Consider the following 15,757-nt stretch of genomic DNA (forward strand, 5'->3'; position numbering starts at 1 on the left):
ATGTGGAACATGTCCGAAAAACAACAATACATGACAAATATTTACAACTAAAACAAATAAGCTAATGTACCATTCCACAGGTCCCAAGTGGAATGATCGTCATTTTTTAATGAACACTAAGAGTCATTTTACAAATACTAATGCACTGAATTTAAAATAAAAAAGTTTTTTATTTATTTATAAGGTAATAAACATGTAATACAACTACTGTAACACTTATTTACAATGAACACATTACTGCACTGAAATGGTGCAGGAGTTAGATTATACTTACACACACACACACACACAAATTTTCAGTGAACACATTACTGCCCTGAAATTGTGCAGAAGTTATGTTGTACTTATATACAAGTCAGTTGGTTTTACTAAGAAATTCATCAATGGCGTAGAAGGAGTTGGCCACCAATAAATCCTTCAGGCTTCTCTTAAACTGAATTTCATTGGTATTTCTCTGGTATGTTTGTCTGTTTTGTTCAATAACGTAATGGGAAACACTATAAATATGCATTACACTAATAAAACTGGTGTCTCGTCGTAATACCATACAATGAATGGCTATCTTAATTGAACATGTCATACTCAAGTAGCTTTACCGGACTACAACGCAAATACGACAATGTGGCTGTGAGTGTAGTTGCTGAATGAAGCGCAATTGACAGAGTATTCAGTTATATGATTTCATTACTAGATTTGTGTATTTTCAGCAACAGTTCCGAAGTATTTTATGTTTCCTACATCTAGATCTATTGGTTACTGAACGTAGCTAGGGATCTTATGATGACAAAATTTCTAAAGATGTCGTCTGAGTTCGATGTAGCTGTAGCTCTGTCACAGTGGAGGTAAAATGTTACTCTCGCGCTAGTTTCGAACTGAGAACTACTACCTATTACTCTTCAGAGTGTGTCGACATTTTCATGGGGCAAGCGACCAACTGCAGCGTTCTTTGCCTCCTCATTGCTCTTGTAGTGGCTGATACAGATAATTCGCAATATAGACAATGAGGTTAGTTGTAGTTGCTGAATGAAAGCAATCTCCCTCATCTGTAAACACGTATTTGATAATCGAAGACTCATTATAACGATACAGCCTCCCCCAAAGTTTAATATGCAGTGTCTGATACCACCTTTTTTTTATATGCATCCAGGTAGTTACCTGACAATACCATGCTTCCTAAGACCTTGTATGTGTTGTGCAGGAACGGCTCCGTTGGGAAGGGCCCATGGAGGTATACCTCCATGGAAGGGCCAAAGCGTATTGAAAGACAGTGTTCTTTTCTTGGAATGAGGCCATTTATTGGCAGAGAAACCAAAAATTCAAATGGGCAACACGAGTCAGGCCTGGGGAGGCGAGGGTGAGCCAAGACGTAGTGATGGGCGAAACATACTTTGCAGCAAACTTAGGCAAAATTAAAGAAGAGTGTGGCTGCTGTTCTGACAAGTCCGAATGGCGTGGCAGCTACTGATACAAAGTCCTCGCCGCCGCAGCACCGGGAAGGGAAGATGATGTTCACAGCTACAGGGCTCGTGGCAGAGAGGGCGTTTTGGCCGTTGGGCGGCAGGGCACCTCTGGCACGGCCACATGGCTTCCTCTGCCCTGATTGGTCAGGAGCCAAGAAAACCATGGGGACGGCATGGAAAGTTCCGAAGCATGGCCAGGTCAGCTTCGCCTAAGCAGCGTTACCTCGTCAGTACACAATGGAGGCACGTGATCGAGATTGCCCACCTCGGTGCTGATGTGGTGCTACCAGATCTTGGGACGAGGAAATTACAGGCAGCTGAAGCTACCGGCTGATGCTTGACTGTAGCAAGAAAATGAAAAAACCTTTTGAAATAAAATAAAGATAGAATCCCCTAATGTCCGGTTCAACCTTGCACTCCTTCCCCTTCCGTGGGAGTGGAAAACATATGTGATTTTGCCCAACGTGATTGTCATTTAAATGTTGACAATTTCAGTTTGCAAAGATGAAATAGACATTATTTGATTGTTAAAGGTTCCCACAGAAGATGGCAGGGGCCTTAAACTACAGGTGGGAGCAGAGACTTTGAAGACCTCCTAGGGGTCTCAAAAGGATTTACACACTTCAACAATAGTATGTTTGCACAAGAACAAGGAATAAATATTATAGCCAGCTGGAGTGGCCATGCGGTTCTAGGCGCTACAGTCTGGAACTGAGTTACCGCAGGTTTGAATCTGCCTCGGGCATGGATGTGTGTGATGTCTTATGTTAGTTAGATTGTAACCTCCCCACAAAATTAAAAAAAATAATATGAATAAGATTCTAATTTAGTGTAACCTAAAACAAAATTCTTTCACAGTGTAACCTCCCCACAAAATTCGTTCCCATTTATAACCTCCTTACAGAAATTCATTCACATTTAACCTCAACACAAAATTCTTTCTGATTTAATCTAAGCTCAAAATTCATTCACATTTAGCGTAACCTCACAACAGAAAAATTCCTAAACCTCTCAACAGTAAAAATTATAATTATGTCGTTCACATTCAGTGTAACGTCCCAATAAAAAAAGAAAAATCCAGTAACCTGGTAATAAAACAATGTAACTAACCTCTCAATTAAACTGTCGCTCACTTATGACTTTTCAGTAATTCACTGTGAATTTAACCTGGTAAATTTTGGACGACAGCAGTGCTGCGTCATGGGCCTGAAAGATCATTCTGAATTAAAAAAGGAAAAATTCTTACCTCAATGAAGTCACCGGATATATCTGCTCTTACGATAAATTTTTCCGGCGCAGCTCTGTGCAATGCTGGCCGACTTACCTGTCATTTATGAAAGAAGCAACTGATTTTTCAATTACAATAATCAGGATGATCATGGATGGGAGAAATTAGTAAATTCTTTAAATTGAAATGAATGGTTGTTAAAAGTTACTTTTTATGAGGAAGATTATTATTACGAGAGTTTTAAAACATTTACATGCAACTTGAGATAACATTACTACATATGCGCGAGGCTGCTTTTTACCTTGTACAATAATACTCAGGCTCCGGCATCGCTGCACCGCGACCAGGCCAACCAACACGATACACCAGACCACACCAGAGCAGACTCCAGACTAGCAACAACTTACTGCTACAGCTACACAGTTCCTACTGCAGTCAACACTACTCTCTGGTCAGAGACCTTGCATATCACAGGCAGCGCATTAGCAATACATCGAAATTACATCTGCTTGGACCTCTTACATAACCCTCCACTCAGGGGGGGGGGGGGGGGGACAAAAATTTGCAGCGATGGTGAGTCAATTGGACTTGCCATGAGCAACAAATTTTTCTAAAATCTACTTAATTAACTACGTTTACCAGCACAGAGTATATACATATTTATATAAGTGCAGAACATGAAATGAAATTGAGTGCACATGCACTGAGTACAGAACATATCAAGCAATGACAAAATGTATACGCAATGAGTACAAAACACATTAACAAATGACATACAGTGCACATGCACTGTGTGTGTGTGTATATATATATATATATATATATATATATATATATATATATATACACACTCCTGGAAATTGAAGTAAGAACACCGTGAATTCATTGTCCCGGGAAGGGGAAACTTTATTGACACATTCCTGGGGTCAGATACATCACATGATCACACTGACAGAACCACAGGCACATAGACACAAGCAACAGAGCATGCACAATGTCGGCACTAGTACAGTGTATATCCACCTTTCGCAGCAATGCAGGCTGCTATTCTCCCATGGAGACGATCGTAGAGATGCTGGATGTAGTCCTGTGGAACGGCTTGCCATGCCATTTCCACCTGGCGCCTCAGTTGGACCAGCGTTTGTGCTGGACGTGCAGACCGCGTGAGACGACGCTTCATCCAGTCCCAAACATGCTCAATGGGGGCAGATCCGGAGATCTTGCTGGCCAGGGTAGTTGACTTACACCTTCTAGAGCATGTTGGGTGGCACGGGATACATGCGGACGTGCATTGTCCTGTTGGAACAGCAAGTTCCCTTGCCGGTCTAGGAATGGTAGAACGATGGGTTCGATGACGGTTTGGATGTACCGTGCACTATTCAGTGTCCCCTCGACGATCACCAGTGGTGTACGGCCAGTGTAGGAGATCGCCCCCCACACCATGATGCCGGGTGTTGGCCCTGTGTGCCTCGGTTGTATGCAGTCCTGATTGTGGCGCTCACCTGCACGGCGCCAAACACGCATACGACCATCATTGGCACCAAGGCAGAAGCGACTCTCATCACTGAAGACGACACGTCTCCATTCGTCCCTCCATTCACGCCTGTCGCGACAGCACTGGAGGCGGGCTGCACGATGTTGGGGCGTGAGCGGAAGACGGCCTAACGGTGTGCGGGACCGTAGCCCAGCTTCATGGAGACGGTTGCGAATGGTCCTCGCCGATACCCCAGGAGCAACAGTGTCCCTAATTTGCTGGGAAGTGGCGGTGCGGTCCCCTACGGCACTGCGTAGGATCCTACGGTCTTGGCGTGCATCCGTGCGTCGCTGCGGTCCGGTCCCAGGTCGACGGGCACGTGCACCTTCCGCCGACCACTGGCGACAACATCGATGTACTGTGGAGACCTCACGCCCCACGTGTTGAGCAATTCGGCGGTACGTCCACCCGGCCTCCCGCATGCCCACTATATGCCCTCGCTCAAAGTCCGTCAACTGCACATACGGTTCACGTCCACGCTGTCGCGGCATGCTACCAGTGTTAAAGACTGCGATGGAGCTCCGTATGCCACGGCAAACTGGCTGACACTGACGGCGGCGGTGCACAAATGCTGCGCAGCTAGCGCCATTCGACGGCCAACACTGCGGTTCCTGGTGTGTCCGCTGTGCCGTGCGTGTGATCATTGCTTGTACAGCCCTCTCGCAGTGTCCGGAGCAAGTATGGTGGGTCTGACACACCGGTGTCAATGTGTTCTTTTTTCCATTTCCAGGAGTTATTTATATATATATATATATATATATATATATATATTACCATTTTATAAGAACTAGGAAAGGAAAGGGAAGGATTCCATCCTGGTTGTAGCACAGTAGGTTACACGTAGCTGCACTGAAAGTCCATATCTTTCTACAGAAGCACAACACCAAGTGAGACAATCTGAAGTTCTCTTCCCAGAAGTATTAATCAGCGTAGCCAAGACACTGAAATGTCGTATTATTCAATGTTATCATTTTGGTAGTACATTAGGTACACCAAACAGTGGGACCATAACAACATCTCCATCGTTCAAGGTGGTGGACAGCATGATGTGTCAACACCACACTCTTTCACCAACGTAGAATTAGTGCAAAAACCAAATATGGTGCTCCATGATCATAAGGATAGACAGGACAAACGGATATTGCAGTAATTTCTGGTAATTAGGTCAGAAGGTGAAGGACATTAAGTCTTATGCTAGTCATCAAAGAGAATTACACTAGTCTATCAATCGATTTGAGTAATTGCTGGCACTCATTGCCTAGTTACTGAACATTTCTGTACTATGCATGGAGTATTACAGAACATTATTCATAAGTCATCTGATTACACTGAATATTGGCACTCATTGGCCAGTTACAAACCATTTTTATGCATTATTCATCAGTGATCATTCAAAGCAAGAGTTAATTAATGGCATAGCATTAACATAATTCATCTAGTTATAGTAATCATTGGCACTCATTGGCCAGTTACTAAACATTTTTAGGCATTGTTCACAAGTCATCATTCAAAACAGGAGTTAATGAGTGTACCATCAAGCTACTGGTATTCATATATAATAGCATGTAAGTGACATAACACAAATTTAAAATATAAGAAACAGTGGCATTCATTGGCCAGTTACAAAGTATTCATATAGTTTCATAAAACATTAATCAGTATTATTCAGAAGTCATCATTAAAAATGAGAGTTAATTATTGGCATAGCATTTATAGAGTATAACAAAAATATTATTTACAGAAATTATTGACATAGTATTAATGCATTATTACAAAACATCATTCAGTATTACTCAGAACTCATCATTCAAGTGACATAGGACATATTTAAAATGTAACACACTATAACTATTACTCATGGTCTGTGGCTAGAAAACATCATTCAGTATTACTCAGAACTCATCATTCAAGTGACATAGGACATATTTAAAATGTAACACACTGTAACTATTACTCAAGGTCTGTGTTCCAATAATACATAGATATAATGGATTCAACACATCTGACAAATCTGCATTATATTTAGTATTATAAATATCTCTATACTAGAAGCATTATTTGGGACTGGTAATACATTTTTTTGTGCCAGCAATGCATTGCGTTGGGATCGATAATTAATTGCTGGGGCATGAAAATATTTGCTTTTGACCTGTTGCTGCAAATAAGGATTAGTAACGTCATTCGTCATGAGTCAGCTGTAGCAAGGTTATGAACAAGTAGAGTATGTGTGATCACATTCATGAATGACACACACAAATGGGTAATAAAAATGCAAGTACTAGAACAGGTTTAATAACTAACTGCTTGTAGCACATTACTTTCATGAATAGCTTCTCCTGGAAAAAATACAAAATGGATTATTAAGCTGAAAGAAGAAACGCATATTATGCTGAAAAGTAGTGAACTTTGAATTAACAGGTAATGAAACGTGTACTCAATATGTATGTATTCTAGCTGTCCTTTCCAACACATTCAGTCATTATAGCATGCGATATAAGACATACTGTCAAAACGAACTGCAACAAGTACTTAAATAACTACATAGCATTTCTTAACTCTAAGTAAATATATAAACTTAATCATTATTCTCATCTGCAAAGAAAAACTTCATTATCATCACTATCATCAGCTGCAAAGAAAAACCTCATTATTCATATTAGCATATTCTTCATATAACTAGTCATCGTTATTCATTATCATCTGCCAAAAAAAGACACTTCATTATTCATTATTCATATTACCATTTACTTCATACAACTATTCATAGTGTAAAGTTTCTTATTTCTAGCATATTTCATCACTAAAACTAAGATTTGTAGTTCTGTCTAACAGCCTGCATCAATCGCCTCGTATTCTGAAAGAAAAAATTAGTTAAGACTGCTACCATACGATGTGTATAGTATATTCTTGTTAATGCTTGTTAATTCTGATCCATATACTCTTCATGACGAGGTATTGCATATTATTTCATTCATTCTGAAGGTGAAATTTCCACTTCATAGTAACCCACTGTGGTTTGTTTAATTTATTTCTTTTACATGTTATTGCTTTCTGAAAATGATGAATAAGGATTAATATCTTGCACTTAAATCATATACCCATTAAATTAAAACTTGTTTCTAGTGATATAATTAAGCATACAGCATAGCATGACAGAAAACGTATTATGTCAAAAACATAGAGAGTGTTCAGGTGCAAAAATGTACACACAGTCTCATAATGTAGTAGCAAAAAAAAAAAAAAAAAAGTAAAATAGTCACGATGTTGAGATATCATAAGGCAAAATGTGAAAGTAAACTGGTGTTTGTTATATCTTAAAGATTTCGTAGTGCATACAAACAAAACAGGAAAACAATCATACATACACGAAAAATGGAAAATGTGCATGGTCTGATATATAACGACAAGAAATGACTTTCTTTGTGTTCAGCTTGCATGTTGTGTAGTTGATAGAGGCGAGAGTTGAAGACTTTAACGGAGAAAGAAATTGATAAAATTAATATGTCACTAGATAGAATTGCATAATTGGTCATAAAATATGTAAGTTTATCTGGAAAAATGTGCATGGTCTGATGTGTAACGACAAGAAAAGCGACCTGCTAACTTTACCTTGCCAGGCACTTGCCAGGAAAAAATATGATAATCATCAGTAAGTGTTCATATAAATATAATTGCATAAGTGGTCATATGGAAATCAGGAAATGGCATTACAGTGTGATAAATTATAAAGTATGTTCATTCAATAAAGGGTTTAATATTGGAGACATGGTGATTGCCCTTACTTTTTCTGGTTCTCAGAGTTTCGACGTGAACTACATTGGGGTGAGGAATGCTGCGAATTCTGTATGGACCTGCATATAGAAGCTCAAATTTACTGCATCTACTCTTTCCTCTGTTGGATAAATAATGTGTGCGTACTAATATCTTCTGTCCAACGTGAAAGTCACGGCGTGTAAAAACCTGTTTTTGCTGTCTTCCCCGGCGCTCTGCGGCACGTTTGATGTTGTGACGAGATGTAGGAAAGGATACTAATTCTTTAATTTTGTTAGGTGGTTCAACATTTTTCAGTATAACAGTCGGAGATAGCATAGTAGATTCATTTGGTATCGAGTTAATTACATCCTGGAATGACAGTATGTGTATGTCCCAATCAATATGTTTTTTATAGCAGTATATTCTACATAGTTTACCAATTTCTTTCATTAGTCGTTCACAAGGGTTCGAAGAAGCGTGATACTTGGATATATAAATCGGAGAAATGTTACTTGTTCGTAACATAGCAGATCGAAATTGTGGTCCATTGTCGGAAATTACTTTCAATACATGCCCTACATGAAACTGAAAATATTTTACAAATGCATTCGAAACAGATTTAGCAGTAGCTTTGCGTAACGGAGTGAAGGTAACAAATTTCGAAGTGAGTTCAACAGCGACAAAGATGTAACAAAAACCTCTATTAGATCTGGGAATCGGACCAAAACTGTCTACAGCGGCCATGTGTCTCAATTTAACAGGTACAATGGGATGTAACGGAGGAATATGTGAAGTCGTGTCTGACTTAGCTTTCTGGCAGATTTTACATGACATTAAAACTCGTCGAATACGTTTCTCCATGTTGGCAAAATAACAGTTCTGTCTCAGTATAAGAAAACATTTTCTGGCTCCGTAATGTGCGTAACTTAAATGGGTATACCACATTAATTTGTTAACAAGCTCGTCAAGAATATCTAGTAACCAATTGTTGCTGTCAGGGTGAGAGCGGCGAAACAGAATATTATTGCGTACAGTGTAATTGTTTCTAATGGTAACATTATTCCTATCTTGCCAAAGGTGTTTAATTTCTTTCCATACGTTGTCTTTACTCTGCTCTTGTGCTATGTCTCGTAATGACGATGAAATGAAATTTTTAAATGCAACTTGTTGAATATACATGACGCTAAAATTTGCTTGGCAGAAGTTGGTTCCGATGTCTTGCTGATTGTTGCTGAGAGAACGGGATAGTGCGTCTGCTACAACATTCTGTGTACCGGGAAAGTGAACAATTGTAAAATTAAATTCCTGTAAATAAAGTTTCCATCTGCTTAATCTGTCATGTGTAAATTTTGCGGAAAGTAAAAACTGTATAACTCTATGATCTGTGTAAACGGTCGTATGTCTTCCATAAAGAAAATGCCTAAATCTCGTAAATGCCCATACAACACATAATGTTTCAAGTTCTGTAACAGAATAATTGCGTTCAGCAGGTGACAGAATGCGACTCGCAAAGGCGATGTTTTTAATTACTGTAGTACCGTCTTCTTCAATTTCCTGAAAAATGTGTACGCCTAAAGCTGTGTTAGAACTGTCGGTGGCAATGGAAAAATTTCTAGTAAGATCTGGATGTGATAAAAGTGGTGCATTCAACAAAGCTTGTTTCAGATTGACAAATTCAGACCGCGCTTGGCTATCCCAGGACCAAATAGTGTTTTTACCCGTCAATTGACATAATCTAGGGGTGTCTAAAGCAGAGTAATGAATAAATTTACGGAAAAAGTTAATTAATCCCAGAAAGCTGCGTAATTGTTTCTTCGTCGTAGGAACAGTAATGTCACGTAAAGCTTGAAGTTTTTCCGGGTCATGCGCAATGCCTTCTCCTCAAATTACATGTCCAAGAAATTTTATAGAAGTTTTGCCAAAGTGCGATTTACTGAGATTAACTGTGAGTCCTTGTGCACGAAAAGTTCTTAACAGTTGTTCAAGAATTAAATTGTGTTCAGGCCAGTTAGCTTCTGCAATAAGAATGTCGTCTACATACGTTGTGATTCTGTCTTTTAATTCTGTCGGAAGTATAGTATTCAAACCGCGAATAAATGCTGCTGAAGAAATAGTAAACCGAACGGTAATTTACAAAATTGATAACAGTCACCAAAACAGAGAAAAGCCGTGTACTTTCTGCAGTCCGGATGGAGCTGAATTTGCCAAAATCCCGATTTCAAATCTAATGTGGAATAAATAGCAGTACCATGAAATTTCTGTAGAAGTTCTTCTAGTGTCTGTGGGCGATCTGTTTCATTAATAATAATGTCATTGAAGTGACACGAATCAAGTACGAGACGAAGTGAACCATCACTTTTCTTAACAATATGGAGCGGGTTTATGTACGGACTAACTGCCGGTTCAATAATTCCTTGGTCAAGCATAGCTTGCAATTCTTTCTTAACTTGACCTCTGTGAATGTACGGAATGGGATAATGTTTGGCTTTAAATGTATCGTGCTGTTTAACTTGAAATTCATACATAAAACCGGACATAGTACCAGGGATGTTGTCAAAAACTGGAGCTTTCTGTAAAAGAATTTTGCGTAGTTGCGTGCGTTCGTCGTCTGTATTTGCACTGCTCTGTTTAACTTAATGAGAAATCATTTGCATAACGTCATAGTCGGCTTCGTCTGGAGTATTATAGTTGTGTACGTACGTATCTGTGAACAATGTGGAATGACAGTCTATGTTACGTGATGCGGAAATGACCTCTGTCCGATTGATTGTTTGTTCTTCTGCAGATAAAGAGTGCTGAAATTCTAATGCAAGTTGTACATTTTCATCCTTTAACATTAAATAGGAATTTTGAAAGTCAATAATTGCGTCGTGTTGTACCAGAAAATTCGTAGCTAAAATAACGTCTGTTGTCAATAAGGGAACAATCCGAAAATTTGAGTGGAACGTATGACCTGCAATACAAAATGATAAGTGTGTCTCTAACTTTACATCTACTCCTTTACTAGAAATTGCTCCTTTTACTTTAGTTTTGCCTGATGGTAACGTAGGGTAGGTATTCTCTTTGTTACATCGTTGAAAGTTTCCTCATTTATAACTGACATAGGTGATCCAGAATCGATTACTGCTGAAAATTTGGATGATCCAATCTTTACTTCAATGACAGGGTGTGAAATGGTTTTTTGAATAACTGGTTTTTCATGCAAAAGTGTGTCTCGGATGTCGTCAAAAGTAATAACGTTTTTGTGAACATGATTCTCTGTGTCAAAAGTATTGCTTGCGTTACTGGAAGATGCAACCTGTACTGTATCTAGTCAAATTCTTTCAGACGTGCTGTTATTTGCGGGAGGATGCAGTGGCATTTCGATTATTTGTACTGTTCTGTTATTTCGTCCTGACGTATTACGTTCGGGATGATATCTACTGTCTGGTTCATTCATGATAATCTGTTGTTGCGGATGATTCTGTTGCTCGTAAGACAGACTGTTATTAAACGTACGCTGAAAATTGTGCTCATTATTTTTACGCCTGTCATAATAATCATTGCTATACGGCACGTTGCGATAGGAATTGAAATGTTGTGTTTTCTGTACGTAGTTATTTCCTTGTTGCTGTGCGTTACTACACTCCTGGAAATTGAAATAAGAACACCGTGAATTCATTGTCCCAGGAAGGGGAAACTTTATTGACACATTCCTGGGGTCAGATACATCACATGATCACACTGACAGAACCACAGGCACATAGACACAGGCAACAGAGCATGCACAATGTCGGCACTAGTACAGTGTATATCCACCTTTCGCAGCAATGCAGGCTGCTATTCTCCCATGGAGACGATCGTAGAGATGCTGGATGTAGTCCTGTGGAACGGCTTGCCATGCCATTTCCACCTGGCGCCTCAGTTGGACCAGCGTTCGTGCTGGACGTGCAGACCGCGTGAGACGACGCTTCATCCAGTCCCAAACATGCTCAATGGGGGACAGATCCGGAGATCTTGCTGGCCAGGGTAATTGACTTACACCTTCTAGAGCACGTTGGGTGGCACGGGATACATGCGGACGTGCATTGTCCTGTTGGAACAGCAAGTTCCCTTGCCGGTCTAGGAATGGTAGAACAATGGGTTCGATGACGGTTTGGATGTACCGTGCACTATTCAGTGTCCCCTCGACGATCACCAGTGGTGTACGGCCAGTGTAGGAGATCGCTCCCCACACCATGATGCCGGGTGTTGGCCCTGTGTGCCTCGGTCGTATGCAGTCCTGATTGTGGCGCTCACCTGCACGGCGCCAAACACGCATACGACCATCATTGGCACCAAGGCAGAAGCGACTCTCATCGCTGAAGACGACACGTCTCCATTCGTCCCTCCATTCACGCCTGTCGCGACACCACTGGAGGCGGGCTGCACGATGTTGGGGCATGAGCGGAAGACGGCCTAACGGTGTGCGGGACCGTAGCCCAGCTTCATGGAGACGGTTGCGAATGGTCCTCGCCGATACCCCAGGAGCAACAGTGTCCCTAATTTGCTGGGAAGTGGCGGTGCGGTCCCCTACGGCACTGCGTAGGATCCTACGGTCTTGGCGTGCATCCGTGCGTCGCTGCGGTCCGGTCCCAGGTCGACGGGCACGTGCACCTTCCGCCGACCACTGGCGACAACATCGATGTACTGTGGAGACCTCACGCCCCACGTGTTGAGCAATTCGGCGGTACGTCCACCCGGCCTCCCGCATGCCCACTATATGCCCTCGCTCAAAGTCCGTCAACTGCACATACGGTTCACGTCCACGCTGTCGCGGCATGCTACCAGTGTTAAAGACTGCGATGGAGCTCCGTATGCCACGGCAAACTGGCTGACACTGACGGCGGCGGTGCACAAATGCTGCGCAGCTAGCGCCATTCGACGGCCAACACCGCGGTTCCTGGTGTGTCCGCTGTGCCGTGCGTGTGATCATTGCTTGTACAGCCCTCTCGCAGTGTCCGGAGCAAGTATGGTGGGTCTGACACACCGGTGTCAATGTGTTCTTTTTTCCATTTCCAGGAGTGTATTTGGTGGAGCCGACGCTATACGTGTAGGCGGCGAAACATTAAAGTTTGGTTGACCTTGCAGACTACATTGTTGGTTAGGTATGCTAACCGGCTGGCTTTGATGCTTGTAACGGAACATATTAAAGGCTTTACTTTACCGAAGTATGCGATACCCTCCAAATTCAACCAGTTTAACGAGTATTTATGATTATAGAAAAGTTATTGTGTATGTTAACAATGATTGCATAACATGTCTGCATAAACAGTCAACCCATTAAATTATACTGAGTAACTGACCCACACAAAAGTTTATATCACTTGATCACTGATACAGCAAATGTCATCATGTAAAAACACTAAGTTCATCTTAAATAATTAATATGAAGTACGAGAAATAGTGGCCAACTTAGGTATTTTGGATCTCCTTAAATAAAAATCACCCAGTGAAACCTATTTGTTCACTAGGAGCGTTTTCACTCAGTATTCACGTAAGCAATCCTATTTTAGACGAAAACCAACGTAATTCTTAATAATTCATGTTATTTACTTATTTCTGCAAATTAGAGAAGTCAGTTGACAAACTTCTAAAAAACGGCCTTTTTGTAACAAAGAATTATTCTGTCAAGTCAACAAATCTGTCTGTCATTTTAATAACATGTTAAATTATGTCACTCGATGCAAATTAATAACTTTTCTGCACAAATTATGATAACAGATGTGCATGTGACTTATAAACTATATCTCTTTTTAGTAGTTATTTTACAATGTTATAAATACAAGCAGCAAGAAGGGTCGGGGGGCAGTCGGAATGTCACTTTGGTAAAGTGTGTTTGTGTGTTATTGTTTGAGGTGGATAAACAATGCAAAGAACATGTAAAGGAAGTACTGCTTTGTGTTGTGTCATGGTCTTTGGTGGACAGTGGAATTAAGATGGCCACCAGAGTAATAAATATTTGAAGTTTACATATTTGTTGGTTTCGCTCGTTCTTTATCATCAAAAGCACATAAAAAACATGGGACCTCATGTTTTTAACCCTAGACAACCAGATTTAGAGCCAGCATCAGCATCGAGACACAGCAGCGATCCAGCAAGTGGCAGCGATTACCACAACACAATGCATTTTAATGGCGCCAACCTAACATCAAGTGCTAACAAGCTCCGTAAATGGGAGTGAAATAGTGCGATTATAGCAATTAGCTACATCTAAGACTAGGCGACCATTATATGCTGTTGCGGGGAAAAACCCTCTATTGTTGCCAAAAATGCGTCTTCGATAGCGGAAAGTTTTGTACATACTGGTGATTACACTTCTGTCTTTCATTAAAATTACGCTGATAGTTCTGGAGTGTCTAATGAAAATTGTCACTTTCGATAAAACTTGTCATACCGGGTTTTCTTCACTCATTCTTAATCCTAGATAGATCGATAGTTGAAGAGCTGTTTTGATAGATATAAAGGATAGTAAAAGAGAAGGCAGTAGTGCAGAAAACTAAAGATCAAATAGCACTACTATGGCTCGGGGCCCTGTGCACGCTACAGCACATATTCATTGAAGTGTAATGAATCCCCTGAGGTCAATTACGCGCTACAAATAAATTTTAGTTTCTGCGTTACAGGCAATGCCGGTGAAAATTCAAAAGCAAGTTGTTGTATCCAATCCAATTCTAGTTTCTGTGTTACAGGCCAAGCTGATGAAAATACAAAAGCAAATTGTCATATCCAGTCCAAAGCGTGAATCTGTGTTCTGTCATTATTAAGCACTTTAAATTTCCTAACAGATAGAAAGTGTTTGTAATAAAAATTATCGTCTCTGTATTCTGAGCAGGTCCAGGATTGCATGATAATCTGTTTGTCTGTGACTGAACGGAATCTAACTCACGTTGTCTCTGTAAATTACCTAAGTTATATTGGCTGTGTGAGCCTGACAAATGTTCGGAAAGTGGCATATGCTGTGATGTGTTAAAGGCTGAAATATTTTTCATCTCCGTCACTTCTTGCTGTAAAGATGACAATTTTCTACGTAATGTATTATTGGACGAACCTATCTCACTGATCGTCTGCTGTAAATTTTGGAATTCGGGTGTTTGATTAAGCGAAACTGATGACGTATCGTCTGATTTGGTGTCATTATTATTTTCGATAACATTTACACGACTGGCCAATTCATCATATTTTTCAGTCAGTGCTTTTACCTGATCATCGTTTTTATTAGCACAAGCATTAATTTGTTTTTGTATTTTACGTGTGGTTTTGTTCAATTTTTTAACATCTGCTTTGATGGCATCGGGATCCTGTATTAGTTCCAACTTTTCAAGTCTGTTGGTCATTGTCTGAAAGTCTAATGTGTGTGTGTCTATTTTTGTTTTAAGATTGGAGATTTCATCATGCAATTCGGTGTTCAGCTGTTTGATTTTGTCTGATACTGTAGCAATATTGTTGTCTACGTATGTTTTTGCTTTTGTAAACAATTTATGCTTATCTTCCTGTCTCTGTGCAGTAATTGTTTCCATGACTTGTCGCTTTGCTTTATTCTGTTCCTGTATAAATTTACGGTAACGCGTTTCACTGTTTTGTAGGTGGTGATTAAAACGCTCGTCAATTTGGCTGTTCTGTTGGTCAAATTTCTCGTCTACTTTCGCATCCAGCGTGCGTGAAAGTTCTGCTGACATTAATTTAAACTCGTCGCGTAACTGTGTTGCGTTTTCAGAGCATTGTTTAGCGACTGCACTAATTTCTTCTCTAAGTAATTTAGTT

This window comes from Schistocerca cancellata, chromosome 1 (genome assembly GCF_023864275.1).
Source record: "Schistocerca cancellata isolate TAMUIC-IGC-003103 chromosome 1, iqSchCanc2.1, whole genome shotgun sequence".
In the NCBI taxonomy this organism is placed as follows: domain Eukaryota; kingdom Metazoa; phylum Arthropoda; class Insecta; order Orthoptera; family Acrididae; genus Schistocerca; species Schistocerca cancellata.